Source organism: Triticum urartu, chromosome 2, assembly GCF_003073215.2.
Source record: "Triticum urartu cultivar G1812 chromosome 2, Tu2.1, whole genome shotgun sequence".
Taxonomy (NCBI): Eukaryota; Viridiplantae; Streptophyta; class Magnoliopsida; order Poales; family Poaceae; genus Triticum; species Triticum urartu.
In genome coordinates, this window is record NC_053023.1 from 305,419,751 (window position 1) to 305,442,130 (window position 22,380).

Consider the following 22,380-nt stretch of genomic DNA (forward strand, 5'->3'; position numbering starts at 1 on the left):
AGAGGTGGAGATATAGTTCCTCTCTCGTAATTGCAAGTAGTAGCAGCAAGCACATGCATATTATATTCATCAAAATCATCATGTGTAGTAGCAAAATGCAACCCATCAACATAATCCTTAACAAGAGCAAACTTCTCCGATATAGTGTAGTTTAGAGAATTCAAAAGGATAATAGGACTCTCATGTGTGGGTGCAATAGCAACAATTTCATTCTTAGCATAAGGAACAATAGCAAGTTCATCTCCATAAGCATAATTCATATTGACATCTTTTCCACAAGCATATCAAGGATCAAGTTCATCAAAAAGGGATATTTCAAACGAATCAACAAGATCATAGCAATTATCATAGCATTCATCCTTCGGTAAGAACGAAGGGAAATTAAACAATGTATGAGTTGAAGAGTTACTCTCATTAGAAGGTGGGTATGGGTAGCTAATCCTATCTTCCTTCTTTTGTTCTTCGCTCTCCTCATCATCTTTTTCATCCAATGAGCTGATAGTTTCATCAATTTCTTCTTCCATAGACTCCTGCAAAATATTATTCTCTTCTTGGATAGTGGAGATTTTCTCAATAAATTCATCAATATCGGAATTGTATTTGTAATTATCATAGCAATATTTAAGGAAAAAAAATTCAGGTCTATAAACATCATCATCAAAAGCTTCATACTTTAAAAACAAAGATTCAATTTCAGAAGCACCCTTAAAAGCATCAAATTCTTCTATTCATTCCACATCATAATAATCATATCTACCATTAGCATAAGAAGCTAAGATTTTATAATCATTAAATTTGCATGAAAAGGGAAGGTATGGATCATTCATCCTAGAGCAACAAGTAAAATCATATCTCAAGCATAAATCCCGAGCATACCAATGCAACATATAAATTTGATCCCATAAAAGTTTCCCTTTTGTGTCAAAAGATAATCCCTAAAGTATTCACATTGATCCAACATTACTCCCATTATCAAGTTGAATGGGGTTTTCTCAGGATTATCAAAGTAGTGCATAATATTTTTCACATAACAAGCATCGAGGGTTTTAGGAGGTTCCCCATCTCCATGAGTAGCAAGTACAACTAATTTTTTGGTGTTTGATGTTCCATATCCATAAATAAAGATAGAGAACCACTTACAACAGGAAATAAAAACTATTCAGTGATAAAGCGAACAAGCACACACGAGAATATTCACCCCAGGCTATTGCTCCCTGGCAAGGGCGCCAGAAAAAGGTCTTAATAACCCACAAGTATAGGGGATTGTTTGTAGCCTTCTTTGATAAATAAGAGTGTCAAACCCAACGAGGAGCTAAAGGCAGAACAAATATTTCCTCAAGTTCTATCGACCACCGATACAACTCTACTCACACTTGAAATTTACTTTACCAGAAACAAGTATGAAACTATTTTGCAAGGATAAAACTACGTGTACTTTGCGAGAATAAAACTACTAATAAATTGCAAGGTAATAAAAGTGGATAGCTTTTGTCAACAAGAAAAGTCATTTGTCCCTAGGCAATCGATAACAAGTACCGGTAATCATTCTTGCAATTTTACATGAGGGAGAGGCATGAGCTAACATACTTTCTCTACTTGGATCATATGCACTTATGATTGGAACCCTAGCAAGCATCCGCAACTACTAAAGATCATTAGGGTCGTGAAACCCAACCATAGCATTAAGTATCAAGTCCTCTTTACTCCCGTACGCCATAACCCACTTATACGCGTTTAGGCTTGCTACCTCTTAAGCAATGCGTTGGTTTTCCCCAAAGAGGAAGGGATGATGCAGCAAAGTAGCATAAGTATTTCCCTCAGTTTTAGAGAACCAAGGTATCAATCCAGTAGGAGGCTACGCGTGAGTCCCTCGTACCTTCACAAAACAAATAAATCCGTGCAACCAACGCAAATAGGGGTTGTCAAGCCCTATAAGGCCACTTACGAGAGTGAGATCTGATAGATATGATAAAGATAATATTTTTGGTATTTTTGTGATAAAGATGCAAAGTAAAATAAAGGCAAAGTAAATAACAAAGGAAATAACTAAGTAGTAGGAGATCAATATGATAAAGATAGACCCGGGGGCCATAGGTTTCACTAGTGGCTTCTCTCGAGAGCATAAGTATTCTACGGTGGGTGAACAAATTACTGTTGAGCAATTGACAGAATTGAGCATAGTTATGAGAATATCTAGGTATGATCATGTATATAGGCATCACGTCCGAGACAAGTAGACCGACTCCTGTGTCAGGACCCCGATTCCAAGTCACATCGATCTAGCCGGTAACACCTCATATCACATTGCGGCCTCACGCATGGTATCCCACGGGTGACGCCTTACCATGGCCCGGGACCGTTTGCGCCTTTTGGCTCACGTATATGACAGTGTCGCTAGCATCCATATGACAGAGAACCCGAGCCGACATGGCTAGTCGTGAACCCAAAGCGGCACAGACCTATGGAGACAGTCATACATGAATCACATCGAACATGTCGGTCATCAACGAGTGATTCCGGGCTGTAGCACTGGGCTAACAGGACTCCGGGGAACCCCGGGCTGTAGCAGGCTAGGCAGGACTCCGGAAGTCACCGTGTGACATTTCCCCGAAGGGACAGACATAGGGACGAAGTGAAACACATGCCGGCCAGTCAAGTGTCCTGAGCAGTAGTGCTGGGCTAGCAGGACTCCGGTGAACCGGGCTGTAGCAGACTACTATGGCTCGAGGAACACTAGACTACATTTCCCCATAAGAAAGGTTGTCAAGGATAAACAACTAGATTGTCGGATCCCACTCATACCAAGCATTTCAATCATACACACAATATGCCTGATATGAGTACATACAACATGGCATCACAACAAAACTCTACAACTCAAGTACTTTATTTAAAGGCTCAAGAGAGCCATACATAACATGTTCATACAGATAGGGGTCACATGACCCGACACTCAAGTCATACAAACATACAAGCACATGCGGAAGCAACTAGTCTGGGTACAGACTCTAGAAAGAAAGAAGGCATCTCGAAGCCTGTCTATCTACATAGGCCCTCCATGGCCAGGGTCACCACCTGGGTGGCTTGTCACTCGTCGACGTCAAGGTCTACATAGAACCCATCGGAGGGGGCAGTGTTGTCGTCTGAAAACAATAAATAAGCAAAACATGAGTACAAAGGTACTCAGCAAGTCTTACATCAGAACCTACTATACATGCTTATTCTCAAGAAGGCGGTGGGGTTGATGCAGCAAGCCAGCTTTGACTCTTGGCTAAGCTATCCTACGGAACTTCACCAGTAAAATAGTTTTCGCACACGAGTCCACTACTCACCAACACAATACTCCACCGGGGATCCTCCCTCGTCATCCTACGAGAGGGCCATCCTCGGTACTCACACTTTATCTTGAGTCTTTTAGTAGTATCCATTAACTTGTCTATGAACTGTATATGCAACCAAGTAGTCGTTTACCGCGGACGCGGCTATTCGAATAGTTTTATACCCTGCGGGGGTGTACTTCGTCACACATGTTTCCACCACTTAGCGTCTGCACATGACATGTGCTCGGCAGACTTCAAGCGAAAACCGACGTGGGTGTAGACCACGACCTGACTAACCTCACAAGTCTCTAGTCCAGGTTTATCGCCTATTCAGGTTCCATCCGCAAGGAAATCCGGCCGGGGTGTCCTCAACGGCCCCAAACGATGTGAACAGGGTTCCCGCGACACCAAACGGGTGACTCGGTACACCGTGCCACGGTGTATCTACCGCAACATAGCCCACCCCTAGGGTCAGCGCTACGCACGGCCGCCAACACGTGTCCTACAAACACCAGAAACTAGTTGCAACTCCTGGACAGAGGCGAGAGGGGTCAGTAAGTCGAGCGGGGTCATATTTCAGGGCCCAATGTGTGGTAGTAGCTGAATCTTAAATCACGCATACAGATCTCAGTGCTTAGGGACGGCTTCAATGAAACAACCCACCATGTACTCCTACATGGCCTCTCATCGATACCTTTACCAAGACATGTTCAACGCATCCCTCACATTACCGGCATAAGCATTTCACTCTAGCCCATCTCCCAGATGAACCAGACCTGACACAACTCTAAGCATAGCAGGCATAGCAAGGTAAGAATCACATACATGGCTCAATCAACTCCTACACATGCTAGTGGGTTTCATCTAGTTACTGTGGCAATGACAGGTCATGCAGAGGATAAGGTTTCAACTACCGTAGCACACAGCAGTTTGAATCGCGTTGTCTTAATGAAGTAAACAAGAGCAGAAGTGAGAACATGGGTTTGTATCGGAATGATCAATGGTTGCTTGCCTGATGGAGTGGTAGTGGGATACTGCCCTTCAGTTGGATACTCGTGGATATCCTCGGAGGCAGAACCTACCACGAAGAACACATCGTAATACAATCAACACATGACGATATGCAACAATATGATGCATGCTATGACATGGCAATATGAATGTGTCTTGGCCTAATGCAAGTTATATTAGAAAGGAATGAACTCATTTGAATCAAAGATTCAAATATTAGCTCATTAAACATGGCCTTAATAGTGCTTTTCCTTATTCTGCCTAAACAGCAAGGTAACTTGTTTTGTCATGCATGAAACCATTACAGTTGGATAGATTGAATTTTTCTGATAATTTTTCATATATAATTTATCTCATTTGGAGCTATGGTTGAATTTCTATGAATTTTTGAAGTTTGAACTATTTTCTGGAATTTCCTGAATAAGAATAAATCCAGAAAATCAATTACTGCGTCAGCATTGCGTCAGGGTGACGTCAGCAGGTCAAAGGCGCCAGCCCAGGTCAAACCTGACTGGTGGGCCCCTTCTGTCAGCCTCTCAGCTAATTAGCAAAATTAGATTAACACTAATTAGTTGTCAGTGGGGCCTGGGCCCACATGTGAGTGACTGATTTAATTAAAATTAATTAAGACTAATCCTAATTTAGTTAGCCGACCGGACCCACCTGTCATAGACTCAGGGGGGGTCTTCCTGGGCCCACCCAGGGGTCAAACTGGGTCAACTCACCGGCGGCTCGACGCCGGCGAGGCCCAAGATGGCGGAGGGCTTCGGATTTGGTCCTCCGGTGACCACATCGACGGCGGAGACGTGCTACGCGTAGCTGGGGCTCGTGCGCATCTAGTGGGGCAAGTGGGAGGAGCTGGGGTGGAGCGAGCTCGCCGGAATCGAGCTCGTGGCGGCGGCCGGAGTTCGGGCGAGGTCGGTTTCGAGGCTACGGTGCATGGGAGGAAGAACTGGTGGTGACTACGGGTCCCTGGTGCTGCGCTGAGCACGGTGAGGCGCTCGGACGTGTGCTTGCACGGCCGTAGCCACGACGGCGGCATGGCCGGCGGCGAGGAGCGCTCGGGCTCGGAGGGGGCGGTGGCTACGAGGCGTAATCGAGCACGGGAACTAGGGGGAAAGGAAGAGGAGCTCACATCGGAGTCGTAGAGGGGGTCAGCGGGCTCGGGGAGGTCCTGGCGGCGGCGAATTCGACCGGAGATGGCTCGGGTGCCCGAGGTTGAAGACGAGGGCGAAGGCGGCGATGCAGGGCCTCCGGTGATGCGTGGCTCGGTGGGGAGGACGAGGGAGTCGAGGCAGAGCTAATGGGCTCGTTGGAGGGGCGAGGGGGTGTCTGTGGTGGCAACTACGGCGATCGACGGCGAGGTACGCGCTCGGCCGTCGCGGGAGAGAGAGAGGGAGACGAGGGGGAGAGTGAGCGAGTGCGAGAGGGAGACGTGGGGGGTCACGTGGCACTTCAGGGCGTCTCCCGGGCGTCGGCGGAAGCAGGAGGTGGCCGGCGTGTGGCCGCGGGCGCCAGCCATGCGCTCCGCGTCCTTCTGGCACGAGGAGGACGACGACTGGCAGCGCCAGTAGGCTGGGCCGAGCCAGGTGGCTGGGCCAGCACAGGTAAGGCCCAGGTGGGCTTCTTTCTCCTCTTTTTTTATTTAGTTTCTGTTTTCTATTTAACTGCAACTATTTAGCTTTAAATAAAATACTAAAACATTTCCAAAAATCCTGAAAATAAATGTGGCCTCTGTTTAGATTATTTCCAACAGGAAACATTTATTCCCAGAATTATTTGAGCATTTAGATTATTTTATAGCATTTAAATGCCCAAATTCAAATACTTATGATTTAATTCAATGACCTTCTGTTGACCTAGAAAATTGTGCACCAATTTTGCCAGAGGTTCTAACCTAAGACAAAGAGGGTGAACTTTTTAGAAGGGCATTTCAGGTTCATTGAAAATATTTTTAGTAAACCCTAGTTGTTTCCAAGGGGGGGGGGTGTGTTGGGGGTTCTGTCTTCCCCAATTCAAATTTAAGAGGAATTTAAACATGATGCACATTCTAATGCTTGAACTAGCTAGGGTGTTACATCCTGCCTGCATCTACTACTATTACTCCACTCATCGACCGCTATCCAGCATGCATCTAGAGTATTAAGTTAAAAACAGAGTAACGCCTTAAGCAAGATGACATGATGTAGAGGGATAGACTCATGCAATATGAAGAAAACCCCATCCTATTATCATCGATGGCAACAATACAATACGTGCCTTGCTGCCCCTACTGTCATTGGGAAAGGACACCGCAAGATTGAACCCAAAGCTAAGCACTTCTCCCATTGCAAGAAAGACCAATCTAGTAGGCCAAACCAAACTGATAATTCGAAGAGACTTGCAAAGATAACCAATCATACATAAAATAATTCAGAAAAGATTCAAATATTATTCATATATAGACTTGATCATAAACCCATAATTCATCGGTCTCAACAAACACACCGCAAAAAGAAGATTACATCGAATAGATCTCCACAAGAGAGGGGGAGAACATTGTATTGAGATCCAAAAAGAGAGAAGAAGCCATCTAGCTACTAACTATGGACCCGTAGGTCTGAGGTAAACTACTCACACTTCATCGGAGAGGCTATGGTGTTGATGTAGAAGCCCTCCGTGAACGATGCCCCCTCCGGCGGAGCTCCGGAACAGGCCCCAAGATGGGATCTCGTGGATACAGAAAGTTACGGGGTGGAATTAGGGTTTTTGCTCCGTATCTGATCATTTGGGGGTACGTAGGTATATATAGGAGGAAGGAGTACGTCGGTGGAGCAACACGGGCCCCACGGGGGTGGGGGGCGGGCCTGGGGGGGGGGGGGTAGGCGCCCCCTACCTCGTGGCCTCCTATTTCTTTTCTTGATGTAGGGTCCAAGTCTCCCGGATCATAATCTTCCTAAAAATCACATTCCCGAAGGTTTCATTCCGTTTGGACTCCGTTTGATATTCCTTTTCTTCGAAACCCTAAAACAGGCAAAAAACAGCAATTCTGGGCTGGGCCTCCGGTTAATAGGTTTGTCCCAAAAATAGTATAAAAGTGGATAATAAAGCCCAATAATGTCCAAAACAGTAGATAATATAGCATGGAGCAATCAAAAATTATCGATACATTGGAGACGTATCAAGCATCCCCAAGCTTAATTCCTACTCGTCCTCGAGTAGGTAAATGATAAAAACAGAATTTTTGATGCGGAGTGCTACTTGGTATAATTTTAATGTAATTATTCTTAATTGTGGTATGAATATTCAGATCCGAAAGATTCAAGACAAAATTTCATATTGACATAAAAATAATAATACTTCAAGCATACTAACAAAGCAATTATGTCTTCTCAAAATAACATGGCTAAAGAAAGTTATCCCTACAAAATCATATAGTGTGGCTATGCTCCATCTTCACCACACAAAATATTTAAATCATGCACAACCCCGATGACAAGCCAAGCAATTGTTTCATACTTTTGGTGTTCTCTAACTTTTTCAATCTTCACGCAATACATGAGCGTGAGCCATGTACATAGCACTTATAGGTGGAATAGAATGGTGGTTGTGGAGAAGACAAAAAGGGAGAAGATAGTCTCACATCAACTAGGCGTATCAACGGGCTATGGAGATTCCCATCAATAGATATCAATGTGAGTGAGTAGGGATTGCCATGCAACGGATGCACTAAGGCTATAAGTATATGAAAGCTCAACAAAAGAAACTAAGTGGGTGTGCATCCAACTTGCTTGCTCATGAAGACCTAGGGCATTTTGAGGAAGCCCATCATTGGAATATACAAGCCAAGTTCTATAATGAAAAATTCCCACTAGTATATGAAAGTGATAACATGAGAGACTCTCTACTATGAAGATCATGGTGCTACTTTGAAGCACAAGTATGGTAAAAGGATAGTAACATTGTCCCTTCTCTCTTTTTCTCTTTTTCTTATTTGGGCCTTTTCTCTTTTTTATGGCCTCTTTTCTTTTTTTCTTTTTTTTCGTCCAGAGTCTCATCCCGACTTGTGGGGGAATCATAGTCTCCATCATCCTTTCCTCACTGGGACAATGCTCTAATAATGATGATCATCACACTTTTATTTTTCTTACAACTCAACAATTACAACTCGATACTTAGAACAAAATATGACTCTATATGAATGCCTCCGGCGGTGTACCGGGATATGCAATGAATCAAGAGTGACACATATGAAAGAATTATGAATGATGGCTTTTCCACAAATACGATGTCAACTACATGATCATTCTAAGCAATATGACAATGATGGAGTGTGTCATAATAGACGGAACGGTGGAAAGTTGCATGGCAATATATCTCGGAATGGCTATGGAAATGCCATAATAGGTAGGTATGGTGGCTGTTTTGAGGAAGGTATATGGTGGGTGTATGATACCGGCGAAAGCAGTGCGGTATTAGAGAGGCTAGCAAAGGTGGAAGGGTGAGAAAAGTGTGTATAATCCATGGACTCAACATTAGTCATAAAGAACTCATATACTTATTGCAAAAATCAAAGTGTGATGATCATCTAGCTACTAAACCATGGACTCAACATTACTCATAAAGAACTCATATACTCATATACTTATTACAAGTTATCAAAGCAAAGTATTATGCGCATGCTCCTAGGGGGATAGATTGGTAGGAAAAGACCATCGCTCGTCCCCGACCGCCACTCATAAGGAAGACAATCAATAAATAAATCATGCTCTGACTTCATCACATAACGGTTCACTATACGTGCATGCTACGGGAATCACAAGCTTCAACACAAGTATTTCTCAAATTCACAACTACTCAACTAGCACAACTTTAATATTACCATCTTCATATCTCAAAACAATTATCAAGTATCAAACTTATCATAGTATTCAACACACTCATAAGAAAGTTCTAGTATTAATCTTGTGTACCAAGCATATTAGGATTTTAAGCAAATTACCATGCTATTAAAGACTCTCAAAATAATCTAAGTGAAGCATGAGAGATCAATAGTTTCTATAAAACAAATCCACCACCGTGCTCTAAAAGATATAAGTGAAGTACTAGAGCAAAATTATATAACTCAGAAGATATAAGCGAAGCACATACAGTATTCTAACAAATTACAAATCATGTATGGCTCTCTCAAAAGGTTTGTAAAGCAAGGATGATTGTGGTAAAATAACGAGCAAAGACTCAAATCATACAAGATGCTCCAAGAAAAACACATATCATGTGGCGAATAAAAATATAGCTCCAAGTAAAGTTACCGATAGAAGTAGACGAAAGAGGGGATGCCTTCCGGGGCATCCCCAAGATTTGGATTTTAGGTGTCCTTAGATTATCTTGGGGGTGCCATGGGCATCCCCAAGCTTAGGCTCTTGACACTCCTTGTTCCATAATCCATCACATCTTTACCCAAAACTTGAAAACTTCACAACACAAAACTTAAAGTAGAAAATCTCGTGAGCTCCGTTAGCGAAAGAAAATAAAAGACCACTTCAAGGTACTGTAATGAACTAATTATTTATTCTTATTGGTGTTATACCTACTGTATTCCAACTTCTCTATGGTTTATAAACTATTTTACTAGCCATAGATTCATCAAAATAAGCAAACAACACACGAAAAACAGAATCTGTCAAAAATAGAACAGTCTGTAGTAATCTGTAGCTAGCGCAAGATATGTAACCCCAAAAATTCTAAAATAAATAGCTGGACGTGAGGAATTTATCTATTAATCATCTGAAAAAAGAATTAACTAAATATCACTTTCTAAATAAAAATGTAAGTAGTTCTCGTGAGTGCTAAAGTTTCTGTTTTTTTACGGCAAGTTCAACAAGACTTTCCCCAAGTCTTCCCAACGGTTCTACTTGGCACAAACACTAATTAAACACAAAAAACACAACCAAAAAAGAGGCTAGATAAATTATTTATTTCGAAACAGGAGCAAAAAGCAAGGAATAAAAATAAAATTGGGTGGCATCCCAACAAGCGCTATCGTTTAACGCCCTAGCTTGGCATAACAAGCAAGAATAGATCTAGGTATTGCCATCTTTGGTAGGCAATCCATAAGTGGCTCTCATAATAGATTCATAAGGTAATTTAATTTTCTTTCTAGGAAAGTGTTCCATGCCTTTCCTTAATGTAAATTGGAATCTAATATTTCCTTCCTTCATATCAATAATTGCACCAATCGTTCTAAGGAAAGGTCTACCAAGAATAATAGGACATGAAGGATTGCAATCTATGTCAAGAACAATAAAATCTACGGGCACATAATTACTATTTTCAACAATAAGAACATCATTAATTCTTCCCATAGGTTTCTTAATAGTGGAATCCGTAATGTGCAAATTTAAAGAGCAATCATCAAAATCACGGAAACCTAACAAATCACACAAAGTTTTTGGAATCGTGGAAACACTAGCACCCAAATCACATAAAGCATAGCATTCATGATCTTTAATTTTAATTTTAATATCTGGTTCCCAGTCATCATAAAGTTTTCTAGGGATAGAAACTTCCAATTCAAGTTTTTCTTCATAAGATTGCATCAAGGCATCAACGATATGTTTAGTAAACGCTTTATTTTGACTATAAGCGTGAGGAGAATTTAGCACGGATTGCAACAAGGAAATACAATCAATCAAAGAGCAATTTTCATAGTTAAATTCCTTGAAATCCATAATAGTGGGTTTAGCAACATCTAGGGTTTTAATTTCTTCAATCCCACTTTTATCAAATTTAGCATCAAGACCAACAAATTCCGAATTCTTAGAATGCCTTCTAGGTAAAGGTGGATCATATTCAGTCCCATCATTATCAAGATTCATATTGAAAAACAAAGATTTAATAGGGGACACATCAATAACTTTTAGATCTTCATCATTATTTTCATAGGAACTAGAAGAACACGCTCTTATAAAGGCATCTTTCTTAGCACGCATCCTAGCGGTTCTTTCTTTGCACTCATCAATGGAAATTCTCATGGCTTTGAGAGACTCATTGATATCATGCTTAGGTGGAATAGATCTAAGTTTCAAAGAATCAACATCAAGAGCAATTCTATCAACGTTCCTACCGAATCATCAATCTTAAGCAATTTTTCTTCAATCATAGCATTAAAATTCTTTTGCGAAGTAATAAATTATTTAATATTAGATTCAAAATCAGAGGGCATCTTATTATAATTTCCATAAGAATTGTTGTAGGAGTTACCATAATTATTAGAGGGATTACTAGGATAAGGCCTAGGATTAAAATTTCCTCTATACGCGTTGTTACCAAAATTGTTCCTACCAACAAAATTCACATCCATAGATTCATTATTATTCTCAATCAAAGTAGACAAGGGCATATCATTAGGATCAGAAGAAACACTCTTATTAGCAAATAATTTCATCCATCTTTCCACTCAAAACATTAATTTCTTCTATCGCATGCACCTTTTTATTAGTAGATCTTTCAGTATGCCATTGAGAATGATTAACCATAATATTATCTAGGAGTTTAGTAGCTTCACCTAATGAGATTTCCATAAAAGTGCCTCCAGCGGCTGAATCTAAAAGATTTCTAGAAGCAAAATTCAATCCGGCATAAAAAATTTGTATAATCATCCACAAATTTAAACCATGAGTAGGGCAATTATGTATCATTAATTTCATTCTCTCCCAAGCTTGTGTGACATGTTCATGATCAAGTTGCTTAAAATTCATAATATCGTTTCTAAGAGAGATGATCTTAGCGGGGGGAAATTACTTAGAGATAAAAGCATCTTTGCACTTATTCCATGAATCAATACTATTTTTAGGCAAAGACGAAAACCAAGCTTTAGCACGATCTCTAAGCGAAAAAGGAAATAGCTTCAATTTAACAATATCATTATCCACATCTTTCTTCTTTTGCATGTCACCAATGTTGGGGATATCGCTTATCGGGAACATATCGGTCGACCCATGATAAGGGGTAAATCGGCCAGTTTATCGGCATATCGGCCGATTTGTCGTCATATCGGTTGATTTATCGGCCGATATATCTTATCGGTCAGACACTGGTAAGCGATAAATCGAACGATTTATCGGAATATCTTGAACAGTGCATGTCACACAAATCAACGAAGCTATTTAGATGGATAGCGGCATCTTCACTAGGAAGGCCGGAAAACGGATCTTTCATGACAAGATTCAGCAAAGCAGTATTAATTTCACAAGATTCAGCATCGGTAAGAGCAGCAATCGGAGTGCTAATAAAATCATTGTTGTTGGTATTGGTGAAGTCACACAATTTAGTATTATCTTGAGCCATCATGACAAGCAAGCAAACTAACACACAAGCATACAAAAAGCAAGCGGGCAAAAAGAGGCAAATAGAGAAAGAGAGGGAGGATAGAGAGAGAGATGGTGAATAAAACGGCAAGGGTGAAGTGGGGGAGAGGAAAAAGAGAGGAAAATGGCAAATAATGTAATGCGGGAGATAAGGGTATGTGATGGGTACTTGGTATGTTGACTTTTGCATAGACCTCCCCGGCAACGGCGCCAAAAATCCTTCTTGCTACCTCTTGAGCACAGTGTTGGTTTTCCCCGAAGAGGAAGGGATGATGCAGCAAAGTAGCGTAAGTATTTCCCTCAGTTTTTGAGAACCAAGGTATCAATCCAATAGGAGGCTACGCGCGAGTCCCTCATACCTGCACAAAACAAATAAATCCTCGCAACCAACGCAGATAGGGGTTGTCAAGCCCTATGAGGCCACTTACGAGAGTGACATCTAATAGATACGATAAAGATAATATTTTTGGTATTTTTGTGATAAAGATGCAAAGTAAAATAAAGGCAAAGTAAATAACAAAGGAAATAACTAAGTAGTAGGAGATCAATATGATAAAGATAGACACGGGGGGGCATAGGTTTCACTAGTGGCTTCTCTCGAGAGTATAAGTATTCTACGGTGGGTGAACAAATTACTGTTGAGCAATTGACAGAATTGAGCATAGTTATGAGAATATCTAGGTATGATCATGTATATAGGCATCACGTCCGAGACAAGTAGACCGACTCCTGCCTGCATCTACTACTATTACTCCACTCATCGGCCGCTATCTAACATGCATCTAGAGTATTAAGTTAAAAACAGAGTAACACCTTAAGCAAGATGACATGATGTAGAAGGATAGACTCATGCAATATGAAGAAAACCCCATCTTGTTATCCTCGATGGCAACAATACAATACATGCCTTGCTGCCCCTACTGTCACTGGGAAAGGACACCGCAAGATTGAACCCAAAGCTAAGCACTTCTCCCATTGCAAGAAAGATCAATCTAGTGGGCCAAACCAAACTGATAATTTGAAGAGACATGCAAAGAGAACCAATCATACATAAAAGAATTCAGAGAAGATTCAAATATTATTCATAGATCGACTTGATCATAAACCCACAATTCATCGGTCTCAACAAACACACCGCAAAAAGAAGATTACATCAAATAGATCTCCACAAGAGAGGGGGAGAACATTGTATTGAGATCCAAAAAGAGAGAAGAAGCCATCTAGCTACTAACTGTGGACCCGTAGGTCTGAGGTAAACTACTCACACTTCATCGGAGAGGCTATGGTGTTGATGTAGAAGCCCTCCGTGAACGATGCCCCCTCCGGCGGAGCTCCGGAACAGGCCCCAAGATGGGATCTCGTGGATACAGAAAGTTACGGCGGTGGAATTAGGGTTTTTGCTCCGTATCTGATCGTTTGGGGGTACGTAGGTATATATAGGAGGAAGGAATACATCGGTGGAGCAACAGGGGGGCCACGAGGGTGGAGGGCGCGCCTGGGAGGGGGGGGGGGGTAGGCGCGCCCCCTACCTCGTGGCCTCCTGTTTCTTTTCTTGACGTAGGGTCCAAGTCTCCCGGATCATAATCTTCCTAAAAAAGCACGTTCCCGAAGGTTTCGTTCCGTTTGGACTCCGTTTGACATTCCTTTTCTTCGAAACCCTAAAACAGGCAAAAAACTACAATTCTGGGTTGGGCCTCCGGTTAATAGGTTAGTCCAAAAAATAGTATAAAAGTGGATAATAGAGCTTAATAATGTCCAAAACAGTAGATAATATAGCATGGAGCAATCAAAAATTATAGATACGTTGGAGACGTATCAAGGCTGTTGTCACCCCCGCAACACTGACAATAAGCAAACCATGAACATATTGCAACACCCTACAACGGGGCCCCTCACATTTGCGCGAGACGGAGTGCACTGTAGGACAACACCATAAATAAAGCATACAATCATACCAACCAAGATCATGATTAACCCACAGGACAAAACGGATCTACTCAAACATCATAGGATAACCATAGATCATTGGGAAATAATATATGGAGTTGAGCACCATGTTTAAGTAGAGATTACAATGGGGAGAAGGGGTGTTACACCACTACATAGAGGGGGAGAAAGTTGGTGTTGACGGTAGCAAGATTGTAGATGTAGATCGTCATCATGATCCTTGCCCCGGGGGCACTCCGGCGCCACCGGGAGAGAGGGGGAGAGAGCCCCCCTTCTTCTTCTTCCTTGGCCTCCCCCTAGATGGGAGGCGGGTTCCCCCTCTGTTCCATGGTCTCCATGGTGGCGGAGGGCCTTGGATCTCCCTCTCTGTTCTCTTCTATTTCACGTTCCCTAGATCTGACCGAAAACCATTTCTTATATTCCGAGAGATCCGTAACTCCGACTGCGCTGAGATTTTAACACGATTTTTTCTGGATATAAGCTTCCTTGCGCCCGAAGTAGAGTTCCAACTGACGTTTGAGGAAGGCACAACCCACCACCACGCGCCAAGGGCCTGGGGCGCGCCCTGGTGTCTTGTGGGTTGTGTGGGCCTCCGTTTGCGGTGATTCCAACTCCCAAAAATCACATATATTCCAAAATAATTCTTTGTAAAAATTTATTGTTGTTCGACTTCATTTGATATGGATTTTCTACGAGATAAAAAACATGAAAAAAATAGGAACTGGCACTAGGCACTGGATCGATAGGTTAGTCCAAATAAATCATATGAAATGTTGCCAAAAGTATGTGAAAGTTGTATAATATTGGCAAGAAACAATAAAAAATTATAGATACGACGGAGACGTATCACCCAACCTCAAGTACTTTTGGGTGTTCGGTTGTAAGTGTTTCATTCTCAAGTAAGGTGTTCGTTTGTCTAAATTTGAGGCTAGAGCTCATGAGGGTATATTTGTTGGCTATGCTACAAACTCTCATGCTTACCATGTCCTAAACAAGTCCACATGACTCATTGAGGAGACGTGTAACATGGAGTTTGATGAGTATAACGGCTCCCAAGTGGAGCAAAGTGGTACTTTGTGATGCAGGTGATGAAATTCCTCCCCAGGCCATAAGAAGAATGGGTGTTGGTCATATCCTACCCATTGAGGAACCCCTTGTGTCCGAAGGAGAAGGACAATGTTCCACTCAAGTGGAACCATCACCAAACCAAGACCCACATGTTTCCGAAGAACAAAGTGAAGGCCCTAAACCAAATGAACAAGATTAAGGGCAAGATCAACCTCAAGATGGTGGTGAACCACCAAGTGATGCCTAAGATCAAGTTATTTCCACCGAGCAAGTTCAAGATCAAGAGCAAGCTCAAGATCAAGAACAAGATCAAGACGACGCTCAAGATGATCAAGTTACCGCTCCTCAACTCTCTCTTGAGGAGGAATTGGAGCGTCGTGCCGCCAAGATTGCATCCAAGATCACTACCAAAGATCATCTCATGAAGAATGTGTTTGGAAGCTTAAGAAAGGGGGTAAGAACTCATAGACAATTAGAAAACTATTGTGAACATCACGCGTTTGTTTCTTGTGTTGAACCCCAAAAGGTCTATGAGGCGCTCGAGCATCCAGATTGGCTTAATGACATGCATGAAGAACTCAACAACTTCGAGCACAACAAGGTGTGGAGATTGGTGCCAAGGACAAAGGAGAACCATAATGTTATTGGAACCAAGTTGACATTCAAGAACAAGCAAGATGCTCACAGGATTATCATTCACAACAAGGCTCGTTTGGTGGCACAAGGCTACTCCCAAGTCGAGGGTATCGACTACGATGAAACCTTTGCTCCCATTTCCCATCTTGAATCTATTCGTTTGTTAATTGCTTATGCTTCTCATCATAACTTCAAGTTGCAACAAATGGATGTGAAGAGTGCTTTCTTAATGGTCATATTAATGAGTTGGTGTATGTCAAACAACTCCCGTGGTTTGAGGATCCCGATTTCCCCAATCATGTGTACCAACTCGATAACACACTCTATGGCCATAAACAAGCCCCACGTGCGTGGTATGAGCACCTTACCAAGTTGTTGCAAGATCGTGGATTTGAAATTGGGAAAATCGACCCCACTCTTTTTACTAAGAAGGTCAAAGGGGAGTTGTTTGTATGCCAACTATATGTTGATGATATTATCTTCGGTTCTCCTAACAAAGCTTTCAATGATGAGTTTGCCACTCTCATGGCCTCGAAGTTCAAGATGTCTATGATGGGAGAGTTGAAGTTCTTTCTTGGGTTCGAAATCAAACAAAGAAGAGAAGGAACCTTCATCAACCAAGCCAAATACACGCAAGACATGCTCAAGAGATTCAAGCTAAGTGATGTCAAGCCGGATTCTACTCCAATGCCCATCAAATGCCAACTTGACATGGATCCCAATGGTAAAGCGGTGGATCAAAAGGTATATCATTCTATGATTGGCTCCTTGCTTTAACTTTGTGCATCTAGACCGGATATCATGTTGAGTGTGGGAATTTGTGCACGACTTCAAGCCTCACCTAAGGAAAGCCAATATGTGGTGGTCAAGCGAATCTTTCAATATTTGGCTCATACCCCAAGCTTTGGCTTATGGTACCCTAGAGGAGCAAACTTCAATCTTGTGGGGTTCTCGGATTCGGATTGGGCGGGAAACAAAGTGGATAGGAAGTCAACCTCTGGAGGGTGCCAATTTCTAGGTTGCTCTTTGGTGAGTTGGTCTTCTAATAAGCAAAGTTGTGTGTCTCTCTCCAACACCGAAGCAGAGTATGTGGCCACCGGTAGTTGTTGTGCTCAACTTCTATGGATGAGGCAACCTTTAAAGGATTATGGTGTCATTTGTGACAAAGTGCCTCTTTGGTGTGACAATGAAAGTGCCATCAAAATTTCTCTCCACCTGGTGCAACACTTCAATACAAAGCATATTGATATTCAGTATCACTTCATCCGGGATCACATTAGGCGAGGGGAGATTGACCTCAACTATGTCAACACTCATGATAACCTTGCAGATATTTTCACGAAGCCTTTGGATGAAGCAAGATTTCATGAGTTAAGGCATGAGCTAAATATCATTGATTTGAGCAATGTGGCTTGAAACTTTACACACCCCACCATACACATATTGATGTCTTGTTTAGGTGTAGGCATGGACATATGGGGAGTGTTGTTCCCTCAATGAACTCCTCCTCCCCCCATTCTGCATAAATGGATCAACTCTTTCACATTAGCCATTATTGATGGTACTTGTGCTTCACAGACAAGTTTTGGTCATGGGCCCAAGGTTACAATCTTCGCGGTGCCATACCAATTGACTCAAATATAGGTGGCCTTGGCCACCACCCTCCTTTGAGAGGTGCTTGTTCGAGTAGTTTACTTAGGGTGTTGTTTGTGCTTTGAGTTACTCCAAGTTGCTCTTGGTTTTCTTTTATTTCGAACTTGGAGTATCTCTTCCCTATGATGTCCTTTTGAGTCTCCATCCCAAGCCTATCTCTATGATTCAACAACCCTAGTCTTGCATAAGCCATTTTTTTCTTGTTCTGGGTTGTTCTATATCCATGTCGGCGGTACTACTACTGTGAGGGAGCGGTACTACCCCTCCAAGCGGTGCTACCATTCCGTCCAGTGGTACTACCGCTCATGCGGTACTACTAGGCCTCCCGCCCGGCAGTAGTATCGGGGTGGTACTACTGCTACCCCTAGCGGTACTACCGCTTAGTGGGATGCTGTGGGGGTAAGTATCGGGCAGGGCGAGTTCTAACTCCCCCTTACCCTTTCACTCTCCCTCCCCACGCCTCTCCCTCACACAGGCAACAGAGAACTGCCATGGCCAATGCTCCAGCTGGCTGATTCCGTGCCGTGTTCAATGGTTCCGCTTGGTGGAGTCCTTCCCCACCACCTCCTCTCGCCATGGAACCCGATATTGACCCCATTCGTTGTTCCTACGGTTCTATCCTTTAAATCTAGGCTTCTAGGGCAATGCATGTTGGTTTCTTGATTTTTCGCTAAATCGGGGCTTGAGTAGGACGTTGAATGACTGCTAGATAGGAGGATTGAAGGTTTAGTTGTCGGATTTCGGGTTCCGGCAAAACCCTTAAGGTTCGAACTCTGGGGTGTGCACGAAGATCTCTCCTTCCCCCAAGCTCACTCACTCACCACAATCTCAAAGCTCAGCTCGTCGAACTCGAAGAACAAGGGACACAAGAGTTTATACTGGTTCAGGCCACCGATGTGGTGTAATACCCTACTCTAGTGTGGTGTGGTGGATTGCCTTGTAGGCTTAGCATGAACAAGTACAAGCGAAGAACAGCCTCCTGAGGAGAGGTGTTCTTAAGCTTGGTGAGCTGGTGCGTATGAGTGTGGAATGGATCCGATCGAGCCCCCTTCCTATGGTGGAGGCTAGTCCTATTTATAGAGGCCCTGGTCCTCTTCCCAAATATTAGGCAGGAAGGGATCCCACAACGGCCAATTTGAAGGGGGACAACTAGTACAAGCTATCCTGACAAAAGGTGGTCTTTGCCTGCCAAAGGCTCTGGTGGTGACGCCACCGTGGGCTCCGTGATGACCTTCGTCATGCCGTCCTACTGGTCTTGGTCTCGTTGCACCGATATGGAAACCTTTGCCTGATGCCTCGGGGCTCCTCGCCTGCACCTGCTCCTTTGGCACCAAAGAGGCAACTGGTGTTGTGCGCCCGCTGGCACCCGCCTGGCCTTGGTCATCATGGCTTATGTCACGGGAACCTCATGAGGAGGCCCTCACCTTGATCTCTCCGCTCCTCACGAGCTAGTCTAGTGAGGCTGCCCCTGAGGAGGTCTTGTGTCATCCGCCTCGCGAGGCTTGGCCCCTCGCGAGGGTCTTCAGTGTTTTTTGGTGAAGATGGGTCATACCAGGCTGCTAGAGGAGCCACGCCGTGGTCCGCAAGCAGGCAAGTTTGGGGACCCCCATTCCCAGAATGCCGATAGTAGCCCTCGGGACCAAGGCGCGCTCGGACTTGGCTTCGAGACAAAGCCAAGGGGCAACTGTGGAGCGTTGCGGGCCCCAATCGCCTGCAGCCTTGATTGACGGATGGCGACACACGGGACGTGGGCGTCTCCGCTTCCCCACACTGCGTCGGCAACGGCCCGATTTGACGAGTCCGTTGTGCATGCAAAAAAGCCATCATTACCTGCGATCGTGGGGGTCGTCGATTGGCCTTCTCCCACTATAAATGGGGAGGGGGCGGAGCCCCCATCGCCCATCTCTTCCCCCGTTCTACTTTCTTCTTCTTCCTTGCATCGCTGCGTCATCCATGGCGCCGATACAGAGTTTTTTCGCTGCCGAGAAGGAAAAAGCCCCCGGTGAAGAGCTTGGGCCTCTCCCGCCAAAGAAGAGGCTTTCCCGCCCTCGTGATGTCATTTTAAGGCCGGAGGTGTCGAGGCCTTGGCACGAACGGCCTCCCCCGGCTATCCGTTGCGCTTGTATGCCCAAGCAGGGGACTCCGGAGGAGGAGGCAGGGACCGACGCCCCTCGCGCCATGGCCGCAATGCCCGTGCAGTGGTGGCGCATGCCTTCGCCCCACGAACCGACGCAGAGGGCTCCTCGTGTGAACTCGTGGTGTGGGCAGCGATGCCTCCGCGTACATGGATCCGGTTCCTGCCATTCTTCTCCGCCGAAATACCTTCGAGGGGTCCCCTCAAGCTATGGTTGCAGCACGCTGAGTGCGACGCACCGGCGACGGGGGAGGAGGTTTAGGTCGTCTCCTCGGGCAAGATTTTCATGACCCACGGATGGGGTGAGGTCGCTCGGGTTTGCCGTGCAGAGGGCACCCTCGCCATCCATTTCGAATAAGATGGCGCCTCCACGATGTTGTTCAAGGTCTTTGACGAGGAAGGCCGCCGCCTGTAGTGCTAGTCTGGAGGGGGTCATCAGGACGGCACATCGGCAGGAGTCGGGCCTGCCGCTGGCCTAGCTAGCAGTTCCTCCAGTAGCAGCGAGGGCGCTTGGGAGTCCAGTGACTCTCCTGAGCCCTACGAGACTCCAGAGACGAGCGACGACAGCTACGTGCCCCCGAGCTCTCACCATGCCCAGAGCGCGGCTGCAGCGTCTGCCGCTGCCATCGATGATATGGATGGGGTTGGCATCGGCCTCCCGTGGCCCACTATTGATGATGGCGTCGGTGGCGTTGACGCTTGTACGTAGGGCTCCTAGAAACCTTCTTCTTTTGTTCCCTGCGAGGAATCCAGACGAACCCCATGGGCGTGTAAAGGATCTATAGTGCCCTTTGGTTAATATTGTCCTTATTATGAAGATGTACGACTGCATGTCCTGCTTCGGCCCAGTCCCCCCTTTCCAACCTTGCGGTAGCTTGGTGCTCTACACCGACAGGTCCCGCTCCCCAGGCAGGCTGCAGCTGTTGCTGGTATGCCAGGTCGCGATGCCGTGGTCAAGGCCAGGAGGTGAGGGGCCTGAGGTCCAGTAAAAGCTCCTGAGGCGCGATGCTCAAGAGGTCCCCTTTAGCGCGCAAGCAGCTACCTAAGGATGGGAAATGAAGGCGGCATCGCCGTAGCAAGGTTGCAAGAGATGGGAATCCTATGCCGCAGCGCTTGGCTGACCCGAGTGCGAAAACATATCTTAGCGGTCCAGAGTCGATTCCTTGTGTTGCACCAGGCTCGTGCGTCAATGGCCATAGTGCCGGGTTAGGTCTGTGTAAGCTTTCCCTTGTTTACCATGCTCTTCCGTGTGCTCTACGTCCTCGGGTCCCAACCCTCGACCGAGCTCAGCCGCCGCTGGTATGCCAGGTCACGATGCCATGGTCAAGGCCAGTGGGTGAGGGCTGGAGAGCCAGTAAGGGCTCCTGAGGCGCGATGCTCAGGTGCCCCCCTTTAACGCTCAAGCGAATTGCATGGGAAAAGAAGGAACCCACGGTACCACCCACGGTCATCCCCGGGAGGTTCCTGCAGGTTAGTCGGAGAGAGAGAGCATAGCCCATGGTCGCGCTATTACCCAGCTGCTGATCGCTCCACGAGAAGATGAAGGCACTGAGGATCTGATGAGGTGACGTGTGCGGAGTGGTCCGCAAGCCAGAGCTTGATCTCTTAGATTTATCAGTGTTGCAGGGACGGACCTGAGCACAAGCGTCGTGCCAGTATGTGGAGTTTTTGCCATGGGGTAAATAGGAGATTGGTCAGCAATGCGGGATGCCGCGAGATGTAATCAAGCAAACGATAGCCGTAAGAGAACCACGCAAGGAGATAAGCTAGTTCAGATAGATGTAAAGACGATACATGCCACTGGGACGGACCCGAGCGGCCTAGGGATCATGCAGCCCGAGGGGCGCCCCCAGCGGAGTAAGCTAAAGATGCAGAAAGATACATGCCGTAGGGGCAAGCCCATGCGACTTGGGGATAATGCAGCCCGAGGGGCGCCCCCAACTGAATGAACTGGAAAGAGTCACCTGATAACGCTGCCAGAGTGGTGTTGGGGTAGCTCAAGATGCATGCCGAGGAGTCACTCCTCACGAGCCAGCAGGGCCCTGAGCCTCAGGAGGCTCTAGGGGCTCGGGTGGTTCCTTGAGGACAGTCGCCATTTCCGCTAGGACTGCGTGGTGCCTAGCCTTCTGGCCACCAGGATGCTCCGTAGATGATGCTGGTGGGTGACAGCCGCGCTCGGCAAGCCATACGGCATGCGCACGTAGTTGTGAGGTGGGACCTCACACCGGCTAGTGTGCGAAGGCTAGAAGAGCTCCTGAGATGC